This window comes from Jaculus jaculus, chromosome 16, assembly GCF_020740685.1.
Source record: "Jaculus jaculus isolate mJacJac1 chromosome 16, mJacJac1.mat.Y.cur, whole genome shotgun sequence".
NCBI classification, from domain to species: domain Eukaryota; kingdom Metazoa; phylum Chordata; class Mammalia; order Rodentia; family Dipodidae; genus Jaculus; species Jaculus jaculus.
In genome coordinates, this window is record NC_059117.1 from 24,582,638 (window position 1) to 24,608,435 (window position 25,798).

At 37.5% G+C, this 25,798-nt stretch overlaps 2 protein-coding genes across 4 annotated transcripts in view; one reads left to right on the forward strand and one right to left on the reverse strand.

Annotated features, from left to right (window-relative positions):
* Positions 1–25,798, reverse strand: part of Immp2l (inner mitochondrial membrane peptidase subunit 2) — an 872,509-nt gene that overhangs the window by 430,558 nt on the left and 416,153 nt on the right. The gene's annotated exons all lie outside the window — the stretch shown is intronic.
* Lrrn3 (leucine rich repeat neuronal 3) overlaps positions 7,798–25,798 on the forward strand; it is a 34,168-nt gene continuing 16,167 nt past the window's right edge. Inside the window, exon 1 of the mRNA XM_045135521.1 lies at positions 7,798–8,203. The gene's annotated coding sequence lies outside the window, so the exon portion shown is untranslated. The remainder of the gene's footprint in view (positions 8,204–25,798) is intronic.

A 25,798-nucleotide genomic window follows, 5' to 3' on the forward strand; every position in this document is an offset into this window, starting at 1 on the left:
GCATTAATTGGGAAGATTGTGACCCTTTTAGGAGATAGAATTTTCCTGGTAGAAGTGGGTCACCATGGGCAGGACTTGAGGTTATACAGTATAGCCCAACTTGCTGTTTCTTTTTGCTTCTTCTGGTTCCTGATTCTGAAGAGATGTAAAGGTTGGTTTTTAGGCTCTGACTTACCAATGACTTCTTGAAACTGTAAGCTAAATTAAACCACTTTCCTTCTATAAGTTGTTTCTAATTGGCTATGATGTCCCAGAAACTAGAAACTAGAAAGTAGCTAAAACAATCAACTTTGGGAGTTAGGGACAGTCAAGAAATGAGGATAACGAGGTGACAGAGAAGAATTGGCTTCAGAAGATTTGTTTTATCAAGAAATGTTAAGTGTGCGGTTGGAGAGATGCCTTAGCAGTTAAGGAGTTTGCTTGCAAAGCCAAAGGACCTCGGTTCAATTCCCCAGGACCTACATAAGCCAGATGCTCAAGGTGGTGCATGCATCTGGAGTCCCATTGCAGTGGCTGGAAGCTCTGGTGTGTCCATTCTCATTCTCTCTCTCTCTCCTCCTTTCATGCTCTCAAATAAACAAAAAATAAAAATAAAATAAATGTCTCAGCAGTTAAAGGTGTTTGCTTTCAGAGCCTGCTGGCCTGTATTTGAATCTCCTGTTCTCACATAAAGGCAGATGTACAAAGTGGTACATGTGTTTGCCTATACTCTTTCTTTCCCCCCATTCTCTGTCTCTGTGTCTCTCTGCTGGCAAAAATTAAATAAACAAATAAAAATTTAAAAATCTTTTTTTTTAAGTAAGTATTGGGGGACTAGAGCTTTAAATTAGCTTTTAATTAGCTTTAAATTAAATAGTGGATGAAGCCATGGTCAGAAGCAGAATACAGAGGTGAAAAGAAGTCTGAGGCCCAACACTTCCAGTCAATAACAGCATGGGGATAGCTATGAAAATGGGCCAGAGAAATAGGACAGTAATTTCCATTTAAGAAGATATATTAATTGTTAGCTGATTTCATGTTTAAAAATTAAGAGCTCTCAAATACTAACAACAGCAAAGAATTAAGGCTAGAAATTCAACAGTGGTATCAGAATATGTGTAGGCCTAGGAATCTTCACCTATTTTCTTATTTTATTAGCTGAAGTAAGTAGTTTTCACTCTTCCAAACACTAAAAGGAATGATTATGAATAAAATGGGAAAGTCAGAAAAAGAACAAGCTCTGGGTGCCCTTTATTCTCCTCAGCGGAGAACCAGAGGAGAATAACAGTCACCCTGATCTCCTATCTAGAAGAAGTCAAGTAAAAGTGACATAAACTATTCATGAAATTCAAATGACCCATTAACTCATAGAATCTAGAAGGTACAATATAATTATAAGCCTAAGTATTTTCCTGACAAAAAAGTTTGCTTTCATTTTTACAAAAATCACTACAGTGATCTATTGGTTAGGTGAAAGCTAAGCCCATATCAAAGCAAAAAGAAAAAAAATACTCATATTCTTTGCATAAGACCATCTATTAGGAGGAAAGTATTATTTCAGGCCATCTTAATTTTTATTTACACTGTATTGGAACTTAAATGTAATTAGCTTTTAATTTTTATCAAGAACTTACATAAATCTTAATAAAATACAATAAACTCAGTTGCATTAGTGGTCCTAAACAAAAGCATGAAAAATAATTGGCCAGGCAAGACTAAGTACAGTCAGCAGACACTGTCCATCTTCCATCATTCATGCTCTTTCAACCTTAGGTGCCCAATCTCTCCTGAGGGGATGCTCTTGATTTAGAATTTCCTTGTAGTAAATGGCCTTTATTTTTTACCAAATACTTTGAAATAAAATGAGCACAAAGTAACTGTATCAAACCAATGTTGTAGTCAGTAACGTTTTAACATATGAAATACACTGTTAGACATAAAGAGCACCTAGGACACATTTTCTGTCCTCAGGTTGCTTATCATCTGCGCATAGTACACACATCAACTGAAATACGTCCTGAAGCAAGATGAACACATAACAGAACTTGAAATGTGATGAAGTAAGCGCTCGTTAGCACAGAGCCAGTGGGGATCCTTAAAGATGAAAGTGTTTAGCAGTGGCCTTGAAGAACTACTGCGCTCACTAACGAGTGCAAAAAGCAAGATGCGATGAGGTGGTGCGGCATCTGAGATCACCAAGGGGCAGCCCTGCTGTGGACAGGGAACAGAAGGAAAGAGCAGACAAGGGGCACATCTTAACTTAGGTAGGCTCACCAAATGGTTATGCAGGCCAGATTCGGGGAAGCACACACTTTGGTTTAGCTACGGAACTATACCAGTGAGCAATTTGGTGGCTTTTTGCAATTCACCAAAAATGTACATGTATCTGGTCATAAGGCTAGTGATCTCGTATTCAATAGGGAAGACTGGCACACTTCATAAAAGCCTCTTAATAGGCCACTTTGCACAAGGTGGGAGATCAGCAAGTTGTCCACTATTGTCACACTTACCTTCATATTGCTGGCACAAAGCACCCGATCAAAGCAGCTCGTAGGAGGAAAGGGTTTATTTTGGCTTACAGACTTGAAGGGAAACTCAATAACAGCAGGGGAAAATGTGGCATGACCAGAGGCTGGACATCACCTCCTGGCCAACATGAGCTAGACAATAGCAGCAGGAGAGTGTGCCATACACTGGCAAGTGGAAGCTGTCTAACACACCTGCAAGCCTGCCCCCCAACAACACACTTCCTCCAAAAAGGCTCCAATTCCCAAATTGCCATTAGCTAACATATAAAGACCACATGAGTTTACAGGGGACTCCTGACTCCAACAACCACAACTAATACTGCTGTTTTGGTTATTACTGCTATTTTAATTATTACAATACTGTTAAGCAGGTTAGCAATTATGATAAACAAGAATGCTATTATGTATGTAAAAAGGCTCTCACAGAAGAATTCATATATTAGTTTTAAATAATAGCTACTATTTATGATTATCAAAACAATATATGATGACCACAAAACACAGGAGATGTTAAAAACATAAAAGACAAACTGCACATTATCCCATCAATATTATATTTGTGTTTTTCATATACTTGTTTCCCATTATTTCTGCATGACTTGCAAGCTACGTATCTATCTGGTTATTTACCTATCTGCCTATGGTACTTTTCTTTCTTTTATAAGATTAAGGCTCTTATAGTCCCCAGGTTGGTCCCAAACTATTCTACTTAAGCAAATCTCCTGTTTCAACCTTTGGAAAAGCTGAGACTACAGGTATGTGCCATGGTGCCCAACTACATGCTATATTTATATTTTCCTTAAACTAAGATAGAAGATACATGAGAAACATTTTGGACATAAAGAGCAACACATGGAGGAAGAGTAGAGAGAAGAATGGAGCTTGAAGAAGAGATGGAGAAACAAGCATTACCCTATTGATTGCAACACCTTTCTTGTGTTGGTTGTAAATTTTCTTGAGTGGTGAATTTTCTCTTGTTCTTCAAATGAAATCATATGTATTTCATTAAAAATAACCCCATATAGTTAAAAAACAATCCTGTTTTTTCTCCATTTGACTTTCTAAAAGCCCTTTGAAAAAGAAAATGAGAACTATGATCCAACTTGATCTAGTTCAACATTGTAACAAATGCCCAATGATATTCTGCTTAAATCACTGAAAGATAATTTGCTATCAAAATTAATCCACAAAGGATGAAAATCACTGAAGACCTCCCTAGTACTATGTCATCCCCTCATCATCACTGGCTCATTAATGTGTATTTAGCATTCTAAACATATCAACTCATCTTTCCAACTAGGCACTGCATTTCTTCCAATGCTCTATTGCTCAAACTGTGACAGCAATAAAAATTCTGTCACCAATACTAAACAACCATAACTATATAAAAGCATCCAGTGTCTAGTGCATAAAATTCATTCCTTTTTAAAAATAGTATTTTATTTTTGGCATCTCTTGTTGCTGACTACATTGAATTGGTTGGCAAAGCCATCAATCAAGCATTCATTTATTTTACAAATGCATATTGAGTGCCTTGTGCAGTGGAAAGAGTATTGGCTGTGTAAGCAGAGAGAAATGAGTTTAAATTTTAGCACCATTAATAGTTTAGGGACACTGGGCAAATAACTTATTTCAGACAATGTTTCTGCATTGTCAAATGGGGATAAAAATGTCTACTTTTTATGAAGATGTTGGAAGGATAAAACAATACTTAAAACACAGAGACATATGTTAGTGTTCAACAAATGTTTTCTCTATTTTTTTTTTCATTGCCTTATGGAGTTTAAAGACATAATAAGGCATATACTCCTCTGAGATGCTTACAAGCTAAAAAGGGAGAGAGGTAAAATTATAAGAGCAATTACAAGACTGGAAAAGTTTAAGCTGTTTTGAGACACAAACAATGCTACTGTGGGCTGTGAGGATTTCTTGTGTGTTATCAGGTCAGAACGGAAACAAGTTATTTCAGAATAAGGAGATAACATGTCAAGGACTTGGAATAGAAGGGACACTGCAAACAAAGGAACAAAACAATGACAGTGCTAGTGAAGAAGGCCAGCTACACATAGTGACCCAGAGAATGTTAACAGAAAAAAAAAAAAAAAAGGATGTTGCACACTCTCTTTTGCCACATAGCATTTTTAGGAGGAAAATGAGATGCCAAGATGACCCTGAAGCTGAGATGCCCATAGTAGTACATATTAATATTTTATTATTTTATGGTGAAGGTGGCACTCTTTTAACACAATTTAAGGGATAACTTATGTTTCAAAATTATTTCAATATATTTTCATTAAAACTGAATATTCATTTGAGAAATACTACAGTTCAATATATTTAAAATATGCACTTATGCCATACAGTTGATTGGCAAAGTTCAATTTCTCTAAAATTTTAAAAAGCCCTAAATTAACCAATGTGATATGGAAAATAGTATGAAGACAGGAAGGGAAGGAAAACAGACTGAAGGAGTAGAAGAAAGTGCATATAACTAGCCACTAGATGGTAGGGTGAAATTCTGTAGGACCCATGCAGTTCTATCCCTGGCTCTGTTGAAGCAGCAATGTCTTGACCTAGAACATTAGAATTTCAAACCTCATGGCCCTCATTTGATTCCCATTCACAATTGTAGCAATATAAAGTGCTGAAGTCCTTGTCCTATCACAACTGAAAGTCCACATATGGTATGTCATTAGTTGTGACAATAAGTGTCATATTTCCACTGGGTGAGTGACCTCCTCCGCAAGTGAAAAGGCACCCGAACCACAATGTGATTCTAAGATGCTGTTGTCATGTGCCAAGGTGACAACAGCAGCCAAAAAGAATCTCATCTTTGTCACTCTCTCCAACCACAAAATGCAATCACATTTGTAATAACCTACATTATTACATGTATAAAACAAATATGATATCTTTGGAATTAAAAGAGCAGTCTTACCCCCACCACCAAAAGGAAATATTTAGTGAAAACAGCTTTTTAGGAAATTATTTGATATAGCTTTTATAATAGGATTCAATCCTAATTAAATTAAATCTTAGATTTTTCTGTAATTTCTCAACCAGACTAAAACTTAAAATATTAGGTACAATTGTTATTTTAACTTAAAAAAGTATATAAATATATATATAGGCTTTTCGAGATAGGGTCTCACTCTAGCCCAGGCTGACCTGGAATTCACTATATAGTCTCAGGGTGGCCTTGAACTCATGGCGATCCTCCTACCTCTGCCTCCCAAGCACTGGGATTAAAGGCATGTGCCACCATGCCTGGCTTAAGAAAGTAATGTTATCATGTATCTCTTTATCACAGTTTACCATCACTATAGGAGTATATTACAATTTGTATTATTACTAGATTTGCTAATTATACAGTCAATACCAATCACTTAAAAGGACATTCATTAAGGGAAGCATGATATAACAGAAATTCTATTTTTCAGGCTGGAGAGATGGCTTAATGGCTAAGTGCTTGCCTGTGAAGCCTAAGGACCCCAGTTCAAGGCTCAATTCCCCAGGACCCACTTTAGCCAGATGCACAAGGGGGCGCACACGTCTGGAGTTCATTTGCAGTGCCTGGAGGCCCTGGCGTGCCCATTATCTCTCTCTTTCTCTCTGTCTGTCGCTCTCACATAAATAAATAAAAAATAAACAAAAAAATCTATTTTTCAACTAATTGTCACAATTTTAAAATTATTCTCCCACAGGTAGAAATAAAACTTATTAATGTTGAAATGATTATAAATATGCAAGAAACTAAAACTGCAGAGAGTAAGGTGTTTAAATTATATGTAGACATACTGCAACACTCATTATTATCCCCAGAGCAAGGATGTTTGCTTCTGAGTGAATAGTGGGGTGTCTGTCTGGGAAAGGATGAAACACCACAATGACATTTTGAAATGAATGTTCTTAAGTGATCTAGGAAAATACTTTTGTTTTGAACTAATTTTCATCAGTTAGTTAGGAAGGATTCATTTCTATGAAGTAAGAGGAAGATGCATTTTAATCCCACCACTGCAGATGGTGAGGCAGGAAGATTATAAATTCAAGACCCTGCTTCATGCACCACCTTTTGCATCTGGCTTTATGGGAGTCCTGGGAAATCAAATATGGGGGGGTAGGCATTCCAAGCAATTGTCTTTAACTGCTGAGCCATTTCCTATCCCTTAGTTTGTTCTTTTTGTTGGTATCCCACAAACTAAGGGGGATAAAAATCAAATGCCATTTCTTCATGCTCCACTAGAGGGTAGTCTTTCAAAACTAGGGTTGGAGTCATGAATGCAGCCTGCTTTTGACCTGTTGATAAATTAATCCTCATGTTCCATTCTCCTCAACAACATCTCTTTCTAGTATGCTAATTGTGGTTGTAAAAATGTACATTTATAAAACTGTCAACTACTTTTCTTTGGGATGTACACACTGCAACTTTTTTTGTATTTATTTTCCAGATCTAAATCTAAAGTGTTTTGTATATAAGTCTGTCAGGGGATATTTTTCTGGTTAAAGGTCCACTCACGTTTGATGACTGTAGCATAAGGAGAAATCACTTCAGATGTTTTTTGTAGTAGAATTACTCCCCAGAGTAGTTAAGCATACCTATACACGTGCACAGACAAGCTCACAAGGTTACACATGAATCCACTATATGGCTGTCAGATTTACTGTGTAGCAGAAGGGAAGTGTTATACTTGAGAAGTGCCTTTCAAACATTCTCCTTCATATGCTAATAATGTGAATTGTAGAGAAGCAGATATATGGTATCATTTTAAACCTGGCAGGTTCATACAAGAATCAAGATTGTAACATCTAAAAGACAAAAGCAAAAGCAAGAAGGAACGAAAGTGCTGCTAAACAGTAGGCACACATGCTAAGTCAGGCAGAAACTATGGGAGCTAAATACCACTCAGAACATCTCGGGTCTTCATAAATGATAGCCAGGGCTCAACTTCCCCAAGAGGGAGTCAGTCTCCAAGCTCTCCCAGGGGCTCTTAATCCTGGGGAAATCCTTATTCGTAAGTGTGCTTTGCCTGTTTTCGGAGCAGAAACAGTATCACTCAATGGGTGGCAACCCCCAAAATAGGAAAGCTTGTCAAAAATTCCCCCAAATCCCCCTGAAGGAAGAAAGGCAGGAAAATGATTCCTAGGAAAATATGCAAGCCTGTTTCATTTATTTGTACCCTAAGCAGCAGCAGTGTCATCCAACAGACAAGCTGCTTCAGCCAACCAGACTGGAGCAGCTGCGAGCGCTCCATGCTGGCAGTCTAAAGCGATTGGCTCCTCTCTGGGGAGTGGAGGGTGTTCAGTTATTAATGACCGCCGAGCAGGCAGCACCATGTCAGTGTGACAACTGATCGGGTGAACGATGCACCACTAACCACCATGGAAACCAGGAGGAATCAAGCCAGCAAGCAGGATTTCGCTTCACTGGATTGAAAGCCTCTGCCTGCAGAGTGAGAGAGTTCCAGTGAAAAGAAGGAATCTGAGCTGCGACCTCCTGTCTGCCTTTTATGTCTTAGAGCACAGAGATAAGACTGCTGGCATGTGTACATATCTGTAGTACAGATCTGTGTATACTTTGTTACTACATATGCACCTGGGCAATAGGACAGCCATGTGATTATCCCAACCTAGGGCCGGAGGAATTCAGTGCGCAGGGACACGGGAGGTGGTCTAGTGCTGCAATCGCTGCTTGCAAGGTAAGTTTAAAATATACGCATGCATTTAAATGTGCTCGATTTCTTGTTTGATTGATGCTTCCTTTAGCACCTGAATCCTCCTTTGATGTTTCCTCCTCGTCTGAAATCGAAGAGCATTTTTCTTTATTACTTTTGCGAAGCAATTCATATGCAGAGCCCCTCTGGCTCAGTGTGCCTAGCTGTGTCTGTGGGATTCTCCAACATGCATTTTACTAGCCTGAATGCCCATCAGAGGATGTGTGTGGGAGAGAAAAAGCAGGGCTGGTGGGGGGAGGAAGCAAAAGGAGGGAGAGAGAAGAGACAGGCGGGGACAGTGGGGGAAAGGAGGAAAGGAGAAGGAAAGAGAAGTAAGGGGTAGAGAGAAGTAGAGCCAGGGCGAGAGACATCACAGGGGCATTCCTGTTTTCGCTCATGTTATTTGTAATGAAAAACAGATCAACACTCATCTTTCAGTTTTGAAGTCAGTCCCCCAGTGGGGCATTTTTGTTTCTTGCCCGGATAGATGGAGATTATGTGAATGCTACTGTATGTCAAGACAGCCACCAAGCCCAGTAGCAGAACTAGCATATCACAAAGAGTTATTGAATTTCTGCCAGGCTACATCTTACCGATTGGGGTAAATGACTTCCCTTTAATAACATCCCCTTGCTGGTCTGAAGGGACTGTGCAAATGTCTGACTGCTAATGCAGCTGAGGCTCCCACACACTAGGTAGAGAGATCCCATGAACCCGGAGAGTTCCATCTTCTTTTGTAATTAACAGAATCACAGCAGGATGGCTTCAAAGGACATTTTCTTTTAAGAAGATTGTTTGTTCAAACCAAATGTAATATTCCCCTTTCTGGTATTGAACAGGATGGTTGAATTCAGCTCTAATTTATTCATTTTTTAACAGTATGCCCTTGTTTCAGTACCTCTAATTTTAGTGAAAGCAGGCTATGAAATATGGGCAGAACCTTTCTAATATAAGAAAAAGAGCATAGTGAGAAAAAAGTAAAAGGAGAAGATTCAGTATACCTACCAAGAAAACAGGGTGGGCAGGCACCTACAAATATTACTCACACCCTATCCTTCACCTCTTAGCTTCACAAGCAATGCCTTTGAGGCAGGATTATGCTTGGTAAACTATGAGCACCCATGTAGTGATGATTCATGGAATACACTGTGGACTTATTTTCACTTCCAATTTTGTAAAATGAAGCCAGCTACTTAGAGAATGCTATCAAAGAGACGCCACCAATTAAGGATAGTCATGGAAACCTTCACTAGCCCAGTTAGGGAGTCCTGTAAAGACATTAAAACAAACCCATCATTTATATTTCATCTGTTAGAGCTCTCTCATCTTTTCCCTTCATTCACCTAACAGTTAATGGAGTCTGTGGTGGTGAAACTGGGTGTTATTATTTTTTTTTCCCAAATTGTGATCCAAGAGGTATTGGTTTCCTAGTTTATAGCATATGCCTATAAGAAAAGACAATAACCAGCCACTTAGTTCCTGCCACTTCCCCATAAGTATGCCAGAAAAAGAGTCAGTTTACAATATGTAAAGTAAGAAGTCAATTAATTGCCGTGACCTTTGTAAATGATGACAATGAGGCAGCTCTGACAGCCTGCCAGGGGCTTTGCTTCCCCTCTTTGAAATGAGCAAGTTTCAGGAGAGGTTCCTGCTCAGAGTGAAAAATGAAAGGCGCTGAGGCAGTGGCTTGCAATATTGGCAAGCTTGCTCGCTCCGCTTCAAATGCCACTTGCGATCTATAGAAAAAACAAAATGATTTATTACAGCCAGGAAAGGTGTTCCATTTGCTTCTCTACTATTCATTAAAAGTGCTGCTGGTGAAACAGACTGGGTATGCTATTTTGAGGGAGTTCCTAAGTTACCTAGCAGGAGAAAGGCTTGAAGTGGATATGCAGCCTCCCGATTTCCAACACCTTCACAACGGAGCATTGCAGTATTGATTTCAGTGTTTCTCAGACCTTTTCCAAGGAAACTTTTCATACCGAACACACATATTCTGAAACCTTACCCAGCCTGGTTTTATATTGCAATCAATGGCAGCTAAGAATAGCAATTTACTCTTTAACCCCAGCAAAACTTGCATACGTGTTTTGTGGGTTTCAGAGGTCAGCAATGTGCTACTTAAGACTTTGAACAAATACAGGCACTCTAGATCTTGGGTGGTGTCACTTAACTGTTATCCAGGGAGTTGGGGATGTCCATGCCACATGATGGACACACAGACATGTCTGGAAGACTTAGCTGTATTCTATCCCAGTCATGCAGCAGCATCAGAAACAATTGCTTTGTGGCAAGGCAAGCTTCAAAGGACAAGCTTCCAGGGTGCTGCTTGTTATGGACAGCATGCGGAGTTGAAATGCTGGACAGGAGGTGGATTTTTCTTTGGTATTGGGAGTTGTTCTGTTGTCAGTGGCTTGGTAGAGGACACCCTGCTTTCTAGGCCAGCAATTTGGGTACCTACATAAAAGGTGACCAACTTATGATTCACTAATTGCATTTTGACTGTTTCTTTGTTCTTTTTTTTTATATATATATACCTTTTGCTTTTACCAGAAAATGGTTTGTATGCTGGGCATTTTTCCCCTTACTCTTATTTTTCTTTACAGTGTAAAATCCCTGTGTGACATGGCATTATGACATTCATTGCAAGCTAATGCAGTTGAGCAGAAATGTTTGTAACCTAAAGCTTTGCTTTGCTTTTTCTCAACTAAAGTTAAATTTTATCAATCAATAACCCATGAAAATGACCATAGATGAGGTTGGTGAATCTGGAGTTACTAGGAGGAAGCTAGCTTATTAAAATAGGCAAAATGACTCCTTATATCTAGACTCTGTGGATGCCTCCAAAGAGGAATTTCAAAGTGCCTAGTTCCAGCCAATCTGGAGAAGTACTGGGCATGTCTGCAGACCACTGAAATACTCCAGGCAGCCCAGCTTCTGAATGTTGATCTACTTATGAACTGGACTTGGTAAATGAAACTAAATAAAGCAGATAAATGCTAAACACATTAATACATATACACATATAGATATCCATGATGTGAAAAATATAGCTCTCTTCTACTGGCTATTCAAGGAATACTCAAGAAAGCCTCACTGTTTAAGAACTAAATATAAGGACCTCCAAAGAGCTCAAAGAAGTCTGGCTCACCCCTTGTGATAACATTATGTCTAGATATCAAGAGCATCATGGCAATCATTACTTTTGCCACAATGTGAAAGGAAATAAAATTCTAATATAAAAAAGTAGGCAGTGACAGAAAATGGGAAAGATGAGGAGAAACAGAAACATTTTCTTTAACCATCTGGAAGGAATGGAAGAGCTCAAAAGGTAGAATTTAGAAGTCAATAAACACAAGATTAGCAAAGAAGACTTATATCCATCTTGAGTCTTTGTCAAGTCCAGGTCCCCTAATTTACCTTTTTGCATAACTGTCAGTTTGTACATATCTACTTGCTCTCATGTTCATTTGTCTTTATGCCACAGGGAAGTCTCCTTTTCTCAAAGCAATATTAATTTTTTAAAGAAAATGATATTATACAAATTCAGCATAAGAGATAGAAAGGGAGAAATGATTTCATAGGAAAATGTATTTTTCTTCTTTGAAAGTGATTTTTTTTGCAGTATATTGTTATTTGCTAGGTGAAGACTCAAAGATCTTACCATCTTTATAGTGCAATCAAATATATATTACTTCGGAAATTTACACAGCTACTTATTAGAGAAGTCTAGAGTGAACTGCTTAGATGCTCACTCCACTATACCATTATAAGTGTGCCTACTCTGTTTTTAAAACAAAGTTCAGTAATATGCATATTTAAAAAATTTATTTAGATAATATAGTATTCTAAAAGTAAAAGCCACCATCCAATTATAGAAACAACAGTGGTTTGTTAGGTATATAACACAGAAACATTTCAGACCACTAATTTACTTTTTAGATATTGTCCACTATATTCTAGAGAGTGAGTTATAAACTTCAGAGTTTTGCTCTGCTTTAAAACAGACTTTCTGTTTGAAAATGAGGGTACTACAGTCCCTCACCTGGAAATTTAACTATTCTTCATCTATGATAAGCTGTACATTTCCCCAAGCATTCTGAACTGTTCTACATCATTTTTTACTTTGTTTCAAATATTTCAAGAAACTTAATATATGTACTCTGTATATACAATGTCCTTTCTGAAGCTCCATGTCTTGCTTATATACCTGACTAAAAAACAAGAGCATAGTTAGAGGACAGCAATCCCTCCCTCCTCATCCCGTCCTTTTTTTTTTTTTTTAAACTATTCTTACATTTTTAGAGTTAAAAGGAAGAAACTTTGTGGGTAATGCCATCAGTCCAATTTCACAGCCCTATGGTTTTTTTTCTGTTTAGCGAATTTTTCTGTATTTCTAAAATGGTTCCCCAAATTTTGCTTACAATAATAGTAATTAATAGGCCTCAAGTTGTTTGAGAAATACAGAAGGATTTAACGCATAAATAAGTAAACAACTATTGTTACAAAGCATGTTTCAACAACTTAGTAGGCTAAGATAGGTAAGACAATGATCATTCTTTCTTTGAAGACTGGAAAATGAACTCCTGTTTGGTGTGAGACTCTGGAGATAAGAGGGTAGGCAATAGCGTGGCTACAACATACATCACTGCACCTGACACTTCCTAAGACCTTCGTCTCCCCAAAGCCCCCCCTATCGAGACAGTGCCTCCAAATCCTATTTTCTTTGCATGGTACCACACTATATCTGCATAGATTTTATTGAGAACTAAAATCTGCATTTAATTGAAATTTCAATTAAAAAATTTTATTTCTAATTTAAATAAGGAAAACACAACCAACATAAATTCTTAGTAAAATAGTCTGTTGTTCTGTGTATACATCCATGCTGAATAGTTTTCTGTAGTAACTAGCAATTAACTAACTTTCTGTAGATCACTAGCAAATATCTCAAAAATTAGATATATGGGATAATAAGTTACTCATGGAATTTCCAGGTTGCTGAAAACTATAAACAAAGCTTATAAATCACTCACTAGAAGGACCACCAGTGAGTAAACTATCAACATAAAATCAACTTCTTTACTTGATGTGTTTCTTCTCAGTACCTTAAGCACTTATATTCAGACATCAACCCCTTTGCCCTTTAAAAACAGTGTTAAATCAGTGAAGTAAACTACTAAGTTTGTAAGCTAATAAAGTGAAAATTTAAATATAGTTACATTATTTTGAGAGCTTTTCTAAGAGGGAATTGACTTTCAAATACAATATAGTCTGAAATGAGTAATTTCTAAAAGAGAAAAAAAAAAAAACTCCTTTAACATTTGTCCTATAAAGCTAGAACTCCAAAAACTGAAGCATTCCACAAGATAGTTAGCAGCTCCACTCAAGGAAGAAATGCAATCACCATGAATTTTTCCATCTCTGCAACAAAAAGACCCAGTGAGCAAGTAAGAACTGCTGTAGCAACATGAAACATTTTCTTTTCTAGACTTTTGAAATCTAAGTTCCTGAGGAACTCAAGGACAGACAGGATGTCCTGGCTTTCACAATACAGAAACTCCAGGAATGGGTGAAAGTATGTTCCCAGACCATGCCTGATAAAATGCCAGGGCTAGGCAATGGCTTTCAGACAGGCTTGGGTTCAGAACAGCTAAGAAAGACATGACAATTATTGGAAATTTTGACTACAGAAGATATTGGAGAGGTTTCATTTTGATTTGAATAGAAAGGACTAATTTGGGACTATAGTGATGGCTCAGGGGATAAAGAACTTGCTGAGCAAGAGGACCAATTTTGGATCCATAGCAACCATGGAAATGCTTGATGGCTGAGGCAGGAAATCCTTGGGTGAAGCTGACTAACAAGATAAGCAAAACTGGGAAGCCCCAGGTTCAAAGATCCTTCTTAGTAAGGTGGAAAGTGGTCAATATAGACACTCACTGGGGCTGGATAGATGGCTCAGCAGTTAACAGTGCTTGCTTGCAAAGCCTACTAGCCCAGGTTCATTTCCCCCTTACCAAGGTAAAGCCAGATGTACAAAGTGGAGCATGCATCTGGAGTCCGTTTACATAGGCATAAGACCCTACTGTGCACATTATCTCTCTCCTCTTTTTGTCAGATAAATATTGAAAAATAAAAGATACCCAATGTCAACCTCTGGCCTACATATACATGTACAACATCATGCATATCGATATACATGTGCCTACACACATACAAGTGCAAGGAAGGATAAGCTAAGCTTATATCTTTATCTAAGATTATTAAATTAACAAAATAACCACAATGAAAGAAAGCCAAATATTGAAGTAAATTAATTTCCTTTGTTAATATGTTTTCTATAATATCTTAAAGTTTCATGCCAAAAAGATGAAGACACTAAAATTACATTGTCAACAAATGTGTAGTTTATCTTTGTTAAGAAAATAAAGAGTCAAAACAAGTATTGAAAACAGGCATACGATTGTCAGATATACAACTCATATTAGCCTTTATGTCCTTAATATTTTAATTATCACTATATTTATATGCTTTATACAAAGAGGTCTAATTGCCTGCTAACAGTATTTATGAGTTCTGTGCTTCATTCTACTCTTATCAAAACATTCTCTCTCAAAAACACCAAGTACTCAATGTGTTCTGCAGAGTATTCAACCTCTAGAGGACACAGGGGATCACAATGACCTTTACTGAAGTTTCAATAGTTGCAGGGAATTACTTCAATTTACATCTAGAAATATGGTATTCTGACTTTTTTTTTTTTTTACAAAGGGCAAAGGGGTTGATGGCAGAGTACAACAAGTGCCTTAGGTACTGAGAAGAAACACATCACATAGATAAAGGGTCCAGGTGATGATGCTGCATCGCTGAAGAGGAGGTGATACAGGATGAAGGGACAAAATTATGTGACCTCCATACATAACAGGAAAATATATGCTCAGTGCATAAAAACCTTGGGAGCTATGTTCATAGTAATTTTTGCATAAAAACATACAAAAGGTCATGATAAGATATGAGCTTAGATTTTATTCATCAAACAAGTCAATTTACCACGTGAATAGCTGAACTGATTTACTTACCAAACACGTAATTTATATTTGTTCCTCTTGATGCAGTTTATCACCCACACATTTTTTTTTATACAAACCCTACAGCTGCTCAAAGAGTTTCACAAGGTGATGGCATCAGCCGTTTGCCCAGTTACTATTTTTCTAATCAGTTCCTTTATTTTTAAGGAGCAAGCAAATTCATGTCAAAGTCCCATTATTCATTTATACTGTCAATCATATTATAATATGCTACCATTAAATAATGATCAATGAAGTGAATCAATGAAATAAAATGATCATTGAAAATGATTAATGAAAAATTAAAATAAATATGGCATAAGTTAATGTATATTTAAAAACCTTTACATTCAAATCACAATACTTCTCTTACACAATCTCTTACTGACTCATGTACTGACAACACTATTAGCAGTGTTCACTTGGAAATGCTACTTCTATGTCAAATGCTGTGCAAGTTCTTAACACACACATCCTCACAATTGGCCCCATCTTACAAATGAGAAAAAAATGCTTATAAAGCAAGTGAGGTTGCAAGTAAATGTTGACAGAGGAGGGAGAAAAATGGATCTCAACTGGTCTGGCTATAAAAAAAACATGTCTTCATGTACAAGTTAGACCTGCCTCCAAGCGTGTACTTTGTTTGAAGTGCATTACACTACTGTCAGTCAGACTCCCTACCAAAATACAACTCGACTCAATGTGTCATACCACACTCAGCAAATAGCTCTTTACTATATTCACGCGCATACTTTCTTCTTTTTCTTTCTGGAAAAGAGCAATGATTTGCTTATTTGTAGTTAAATATCTCTAGCCAGCAGATTTGCTAAAATTATTTTTACTTCATAGCAGACTGATATAGCAACCTGTAGTCATCTTTTTTGCATTTTTTAGTAGCATTAAACTTGCTTATTTAAAAAATATATTATATTTATTTGTATGAGACAGAGAGAGAGAAAGAAAGAGAATGGGCATGCCAGGACATCTAGCCACCACATAGGACTCCAGATGAATTTGCTACTTTGTGCACCTAGCTTAGGTGGGTACTCGGGAATGGAATCTGGGTCCTAAGGTTTCAGTGGCAGCTGCCTTAAGCGCTAAGCCATCTCTTTAGCCCTACATTTGCTTCTTTATCTAAGGTCCCATACTACAATCATGGCACAAAGGAAAAATGCAAACCTTAGCTTATAGGTCCCAACTTTCATTATCTGCTGATAACAAGCCTCCCAAGAATCTCATCTCAGTTTGTTGATTCTTTTTGTCCTCACAATTCTCTTTTAAACAAAAGAAGATGAAAAGTCTAGATACTATTTCACTGCCAGTATGATCAGTTGTCAATGTAACTCATCAGTCCCCCCCAAGTATTAATCAGCTTGTATGTCTGCAAAGTTAACTGACAGAGGCTGTAGATCATTTTTCAAACTAAGTAACCTGAGCAAACCTAAAACTTCAGCAGAATTGTTCAGTGCTACCTATTTGTAAAACTTGTGTCTCTCACTATGACCACCTCCAAGATTATCAGGGGAGTCTTTCTGTTTGACTGTCCTACATAGAAAAAGCTGCATGAGAAATTAAGGCAAGAGTATTACTAAGAATTCCTCTAATGATTAGGAATGAGGTTTAGGGAATTCATATCCACAGGTATAGTCTTATCAGAGTGAATATTTATATAAAAAACAAGCACTTAACTTAGAAAAGTAAAAAAAAAAATCAATTTTCAAAAAGAGAAGTTAAATTTTGAAGTACTAAAAATTAATCTGTGCATCATGAATTTCCTAACTGCAAACATGTAAAAAGAAAAAAAGAAAAAAGGACATGTACAGTTTTAAACTGAAAACATTCTAACATTTTTCCTGCACTCCTTCTATTTATTTATAACAATGAGGACAAAGAGGAGGAGGACAGAGATGTTGGCCAGCACTGATTCAACATTTATCATAGTTGGACCCTAGCTAAGCGCTGTAGAGTCTCATTTCATTCTTTCTCATTTACATTCATTCATACTCATATTCTCGCTCTCTGGGGACTAAGATTCAGAAAGGGCAAACAATTGTCCACATTCACCTGATGTCAGGGTCCCAATTGCAGCCCTTTATGTCTGACTGCAAGGAACATTCTATAAAACACACTGCTACTGTGCCTCTCAAACCCCATATTCCTTAGACAATACAGGGCACATTCAAGGGAGTATGGCGGAACACTATGTAGGTCTTAGAATAAAGGTACTATTACTGTTTTTCCTTTGGGAAGCATTGGACTTTTGAAGAAGCAGCAGCCAACAATAGTCTCTCCATAGTTGTAAGTTCTTCAGCAAAGTGAAGAAAACTTATATAATATGTAATCAAACTTTATGGTTTTGCCACATGATATGACCTCATTAGTGTAATCTTATTCATGAATGAACACTTACAATTCAGTTAGTTTAAAGTAAAGATATTACTTTCAGATTTCCTATTTAAATAATCTCACTAATCTGTATAATCTCAGAAGTGCAATATATATTAAAATTGTCATGGATGAATTCCAGAGAAACTTACTAACATATAGTTTGGGGAATAGAAGTTGGTTACAACATAAGGGAAGTTTACTTGACTATATTTGCAAACTGAACAAGAGGACAATTGTCAGACCCTCTCCTTTAGTTCCTGGACAGTGATTCTTAGTTTGGAAAATATTTGACAATTTTTAAATGTTTTTCTTTCTATACTTTGCATTCCTAGATAAGATTAAGATGATGAACACTTGTAAGTTTAAATTTACTTCACAAAGCATTTTTGCTATCTAAAGTAGAATGTTTCCTCTTCACTTTGGTTAGCCTGTCTTTCCTCCATCCTTCCTCACATCACAAGAAAGGGAAGGGTATATTCAGCTGGTGACCCCACTGAAGTTTCAGGATTTCCATTTTCACGGGGTCCTGTTCAGGGCTGAAGCAGCACATTGCCCTGTGGTTCACCTGGTGTATATCCATGTATCTTTGAAAGGAGAAAAGTTCTAAGAAAATATCTTGTCACTTGGTTTCCTTTTAACCCATGAGCATGGATACAGCACAGTGGATGGAACATTGATAAGCAATGGTACAGGTATAGCACTGCAAATACTTTGATCCACATCAAATTTGCTTAGGAGCTTATCTTTCATGTAGACTGAAATTCTGAGAGCGACTACTCAGAATTTTTGTATACAGCTTTCTCATTAGTAAAGGGATAAAGATTCAATCTCCTCCATTTGTTTGACTATTGTCTGCCTTGTTTGTTTTAAGTAGTATTTTTTTAACTTGTAGCAATTAGTTGCTTGAATTTTTATAGAATATGCATATAATAGGCACAACATGTTGTATTTTCCCAAAAAGTAGACTCAGCTAAATGAATTAGGGGTTTAATTGTAAGGTATCAGGTTAATTGTAAGGTATCAGGTTAATAACATTAGTTAATGTGTATGAATACAAAACTGCCCCATACTAAGAGTAAGTCATCCATCATCACTTCTTGACTCTTGGACGATGCCTATGAAAGAGATTTTTTTCGTCCTTAGAAGAAGGAACATCTACCAAAACTAGAAAAACCCCTTTTGCATACAGGTTTATGAGTTCTTATTTTTATATATTATACCACACTCCAAGTGCAATTAAACTAAAGGTTACTCAGGAAGTATCACCACCTTAAGTAATGAATGAATTCCCAATACTGGTGAATAATATACAGAATCACAATTCATGTCAGTATCCACAAAGCAGGGAGGATTTTACAGATAGTAAGCCACTTGCTCAATGTGAAACCACTGTTAAAGAACATGATTGGAACCAAAACCAGTTGATTCAATCCTTGCCTAGCAGGTATTCACAAGATATTCACTGTGATGATGGCATTACAAAAACTCTGCACTATGCAACCATTCTTTCAGTAGTACCATGCTAACAAGAAGCTCCTTACTCCAACCTACAGAGAAGTTCAGCAGCACTTTGTGAAGGACTCAGAGCTGTGCACACCCTTAGCTGCTGGAGTGTGGCAGAAGTGGATTCACTGTCACAAGCCAGTCACTTTTCAAGATGCCACTTCAGATTGACATTTTATTCATAGTAATGTGTTGCTGCTACTCTGCATCATGAATGTTAGTTACCTAGGTTTGGGATGTTAAATTTGTTTCATAAGGTGATTTTAGCTGAAGAGTTATTCTATTTTTTTAAGGCATATAAAACAGAGTGAAATAGGCTGGAGAGATGGCTTATCCGTTAAGCACTTGCCTGTGAAGCCTAAGGACCCTAGTTCAAGGCTTATTTCCCCAGATCCACGTAAGCCAGATGTACAAGGGGCACATGCATCTGGAGTTCATTTGCAGTGGCTGGAGGCCCTGGTGGGCCAATTCTCTCTCTCTCTCTCTCTCTCTCTCTCTCTCTATCTCTGCCTCTATCTCTGTCTGTGGCTCTCAAGTAAATAAATAAACAAAAAAAATTAAAACAAGAACAGAGGGAAAGAGAATGAGACATTAATGAATGAAAACCCTTAAGAATGGCAACAACAGAAACAGCACATTAAATATATATTTCAAATGATCTAGAATATTTCAAATAACCCAAATTCTCTGAATGTGTGTGTGTGTGTGTGTGTGTGTGTGCATTCATGCACATATGTGTGCATGTGGAACCCAGAGCGCAACACTGTGTATTGTTCTTCAGGTGCTGTTCACCTTTTTGGAGACAGGGTTGCTCAATGTTCTGGAACTCAAAAAAGAAGGGCAAAGTGGCTGGCCAATGAGCCCCAAAGATCTACTTGTTTCTCCCTCCTCAGCACTGGGATTACAAAGGCACATCACCATGCCCAACTTTTATGACATGGGTTCTGGGGATCTAACTCGGGACCTCAAACTTGCAAGGCAAACACTTTGCAGACTGAGCTCTCTCTCTGGCCATCATTGTGAGCTTATTAGAGCCTGTACTCCCCTTCAACATGTCATCTTAAAGTTAAAGGGTTCTAACACCACTTGCCCATAAGAAGCTTCTTTTTTAGGGCCACAAAAGACTTTACAATATACACAAAACAGTATTTTGCATGTATGTGAACACATGTGTATGTAGAGTAAGTGTTATATAGTGTGCCATGTTATGTGTGGTGTATGCAGGTACATATGCAGATGGGCACAGTGTGTGTGCTCATGAGACAGCCAGAGGTGAATTAACTGTGCCCTTCTCTATCATTCAACTATGTGCTTTTTCTTTGCTTGTTTTTTTGTTTTTTTTGAGGCAGGGTCTCACTCTAGTTCAGGCTGACCTGGAATTCACTATGTAGTTTCAGTGTGGTCTCAAACTCATGGTGATCCTTCTACCACGGCCTCCCTAGTGCTGGGATTAAAGTCATGTGCCACCACACCCAGCCCATGTTTTTTGAGAATAAAACATGAGCTGCCATTTTTTGGCCATCAAGTCCCAGTGATTCTCCCAGTGTTTATCCCCTCGTGACTAGGTTTAAAGATTTTTATAACCACACTCAGTTAAAATTTTAGGAATTATAAATAGTACTGCAATTTTTTCAATGTTTATAAAAATTTTCTTGTTTCTTCCTAAAGGAATCCATAATTTGGGAAAATGAGTATTTGAGACCCTAGGTTGCTAAAATATGTTTTTAATTGCTAATGATAAAATGGTCTTTTAGATCAGAGTGTCTGGTTACCACAGAGGCCTCACAATGATGGCCATTTCTCTCTCACTTGTTCTCACATTAGCACCTACTAAAGAATGACCTTTAAATTAAAAACTTCAATATGATATTGTTTTTCTCAAAATGTGATAACACCTTCAAAATTATGATTGCCAAAATTCATCCTCTCAAAAAAGCTCTGATGTAGAGTTTTTATAGACATAATTGTTTTTCTCTATCTTCATTGTAATACTAATAAGCATGTCCAGCTTTATACAAACACAAACATTGCCATTTGAAGCATTTTCCAACAATTAATAGTTCTTAAAAGTTCACAAGTACTTAAGTGAGTATAACCACACTTAACTGTAACTTGTTTCCAATGTTTTTTCCTTTCTAAGACATGTCATAAAACTAAGAAGATGAATATTGTATCATATTGTAAGATTTATTTATGCACAAATAACCAGTGAAGTCCTTCTTGGAAAGTAGAATTATACAGTCTTTTATGGAAATAACAGCCAAAAACCCATTCAAATAGATTCAAATAGCTTTAGTTCACTATAGCACTTGTTCCACCATCCGGACCTCTAAACTAAAGTCAATAGATTCTGAAGAGATGTCAATACAGTAGCTATTATTAATTTTGTAGTTGACATTTAGTGATGACTTTGTTTCAGAGTAATTTGTACTAAGAACTTTATATGCATTATTTAATTTTTTATGAATATCCTTGTGAGGGAGGTATTAGAATCACTCATACTTTGATAGATGAGACAGAGACACAATAAATGCAGAACAACTAAAGCCTGTGAATCACTGCATTGCTTCTACTGAACACCCTTCTTCCAGCACCAGAGGCAACAGAGAAACATTTCAGAAGTTCCCAGTCCACAGCATAGTCAACTTTCATGGCAAATGTCTCAATGAGGCAATAATGCACCCTTATCTTTGTAGTTACAAATACCATACTTAGAAAATCACTTAAAGTACCCCTTGAAAATTAACTCAATTCTTCTCCATGAAGTGAAATAAAGAACTGGAATATAAACATGCTAAAAAATGACAAACAACCTCATTTTGCAACAATAACTTTTTATGAATATGGCATCGAGGTAATGCCAGTAAACATCATGTATGCTATTCAGAAACTCAGAAATTATAGCACCAAAGAATGAAATATTAATAAGCAACAGCATGTTGAAAGATGGGAACAAAACTGCACAGACATACATAAATTGGCCAAATAAGGCTGCATATGTTACCAGCTTCCATGAGAACACAAATTCATTGACTGACAATTTGCATCAGGTTTGCTTGCTTATTCTGCAAATCACAGAAATGGGTTGCTGTGGCAACTGCCACATGCAATTCAGCTTGCAAGGGAGGGGGCACTTAGAGTATCTTCTAACATACTAACACAGGATGCAGTTTATTGTTTTCTCATCCTAGAAAAACAAATTTCCTGAAAGTTCTTTTTTAAAAAATATTTTTATTTATTTGAGGGAGAGAGAATGGGCATGCCAGGGCAGCAAGCCACTGCAAACAAACTCCAGATGCATACACCACTTTGGCTTTTGTAGGTCCTGGGGAATCGAACCTGGGTTCTTTGGCTTTGCAAGCAAGCACCTTAACCACTAAGCCATTTGTCCAGCCCAGTTCTTTTTTTTTCAAGGCTTTAAAAATGGGTTTGCATTCAGTTCTTTCAGTTATATCATATACTACATAGTTATACAAAGAAGAGAAAAAAACACTCAAATATTTGGAGATAAATAAAGACTACTGCGTCACAGGAATGTTATAGGGCCATTGTCTTTCACAGTATCTCTACTTTTATCATCAACAGCTCTGTTAGCCATTTTAACTCCATTGATGTATGTAGTATATATCAAATGCATACATAATATGCCCAGGAATACTCTGGAGCTTAAATCTTAGCACATGAACAAAGATAGCCTCATTTTCCTAGACCAGAAATAAGAAAAAAACACAAGATACTGTTAATATTCTTGGGTACACATTCTTGGGATTTTTTTTTTTTTTTTGAGGTAGGGTCTCACTCTAGCCCAGGCTGACCTGGAATTCACTATGGAGTCTCAGGGTGGCCTCGAACTCATGGGGATCCTCCTACCTCTGCCTCCCCAGCACTGGGATTAAAGGTGTGCGCCACCATGCCCGGCTTGGGTACACATTCTTAATCTAACAGTAAAACATAATTTTTCATAAGCATGCTATGCAGAAACTCAGGACATGTAACACCAACATTAGTGCACACTGAAAAAACTGAGATGCAACCTTCATGCTAAATAGCATAGAAGAATTCTTATCCCTGGCCTACTTATTTCTTGACTGGAACCCAAAAATCAAAGAGGCAAAATATCTGGAACATTTCACGCCCTGAGTTTGTTTGTTTGCTTGCTTTCTTGCTTGCTTTGTTTTAACAGAGACTTCTTATGCAGCCCAGGCAGACCTTACACATGTAAGACTCCTGCCTCAGTGTCCCAAATGTCAGTTTTATGCACATGCACCATCATTTCTTAGCCTCTTTGTTCTCTTCTCTCACTTCAATGACAAGAACGATGACATTTTTTTTTTAACTCTCCAGGTACTGGTCTAGTATAAAAAAGGCCAGTTTGAAGTCTCTTCTCCCTGGAAGTTCACTGATTATTAAGAAAACTCTCTGAGGAAAATAGTCCACTTAAAACAACAAACCAACACAAAGATGCGCCCTTCATTGTAACTGTCATCTGGAACTCTGTCAGTTGACACTCAGCCTCTGCTGAAGAGCTTGCATTTATAGGAGGAGACAACAGAAAATGGATGGGAGAAACATGCCTGCCAAAAGATAGTAAGGGCTTATAAGTAGCACTAAAAGAGCAGGATGCAGACTATGCCAATCACCCCCACAGACCTGCAGGGACAAGAACCTGTCTGTGTGCAGCATTAGTCTTTGGTTGTACCACTCAATCAGCCAAAAGAAATGGAATCAACACACAAATAGATTTTTTTCCCCCACTTCTCCTTGGGCAACACTAGAGAACAATCCATTTAAAAATTATTGGAGAAATTTCTGTTTTGTTCAGAAAAGGAAACTTTCCTGCAACAGTACTACACAGAATCATTTACTTAATAGCATTACTAAGATGTTATGCATTTACTCAATCTACTTCCTTCTATATTAAAATGCAAAAAAAAAAAAAACCCAATTACTCTGGATGTAAATCCTCAAAAATAATCAAAGTTTGTATTAAGTCCGAAAGAGACAGTTCAGCTGCAATGTGACTTGCAGAAGCTCATGAACAGATGATACTTAAGAGTTTTCTTTCAAAGAAAGGGCGAAAATCCAGAAGTTGCTGACAGCAGCACTGGAGTAGACATGAACACACCCAACACAGCTCAGGGCATTGTGCGGAAAGGGACGGAGGATCTGAAGAGGTGAGAGGGAATACCAGAGGTGTTGCCTCTCTCCTCCCACACACAGTGACTGACTGCTGCTCTCACAGTTCATAACCCACAGCTCCATGGCGGATACCAGCAATCCCACTAGGGAGGGCCCTCAGCCGAATGAGCGCAGGGAGAGGAGAAATGATGGTACCAACACATGAGGTGTCCATACAAAGTTCCTAATTAAAAAAAAAAAAAAATGAAAGGGTGAATGGAAATGCAGAAATTCCTTTCCTTCTCCCTTACTCTTCCTTCTTTCCTTCCTGTCCCCTTTGTTCCTTGTCAAAATGTCAAGGAGAGTTTTTATTTGAAATATAATATTTTGAATGGCACAAGAATGTGAAATTGCTTTCTGTTGCAATACCAGCCTTCCAACAGGTACAAACTTCACTTTAGCCCTCTGGAAAAGCATAAATTCAGTTGATCAGTCACAGATGAATATGAACAACTTTAACCTTGGTTCCTATAACTTTTCAAAAAATGCTACATGAATATTTCGGTATGTGCTTGCATTAAAGTCAGTTCTGTTCATTAAAATCTCTAAGTATGCTCATGAAAAGGCAACGGAACACAAGGCAATGAATATAAGGAATTTGTGCATGTATAACAAGCATTTTATATTTTACTATCTGAATGCAATTTTTAAGATCCACAAGCTTTAATTGGTGCACCACTGCAGCAATAATCTCAAATATGAGATTCAATAAATGTGTTTCATGCTCTGATTAAATGTCAAGGCCACAGATTTGTTATTTCAGATCTAGTGAGCAATAATTTTGCAGAATAATAATGAACTCGAAAAGATTTATTTGAAATACTCAGCTGTCCATTACAAAGCTCTGATTCATACTACAATGACTTCAGTTCTTTTGATAATATTATAGAACACTATATAAACAGCTTAATTTTTAAATTTTATTTATTTATCTATTTATTTATTTAAGGGGGAGGGGAGAAAGAGGCAGACAGAGAATGGGTGCAGCAGGACCTCTAGCCACTGCAAATGAACTCCAGACACATGCACCCCCTTGTGCGGATCCTTGTGAATTGAACCAAGGTCCTTAGGCTTTGCAGGCAAATGCTTTGACCACTAAGCTATATCTCTATGACTCCACAGCTTAAACTTTTTTTTTTGTTCATTTTTATTTATTTGAGAGTGACAGACAGAGAAAGAGGCAGATAGATAGATAGATAGATAGATAGATAGATAGATAGATAGATAGACAGACAGATAGATCGAGAGAGAATGGGAGCCCCAGGGCCTCCAGCCACTGCAAACGAACTCCAGACGTGTGCACCCCCCTGTGCATCTGGCTAATGTGGGTCCTGGGGAATCGAGCCTCGAACCGGGGTCCTTAGGCTTCACAGGTAAGCGCATAACCACTAAGCCATCTCTCCAGCCCAACACAGCTTAAACTTTTAAAGAAATTTTACTC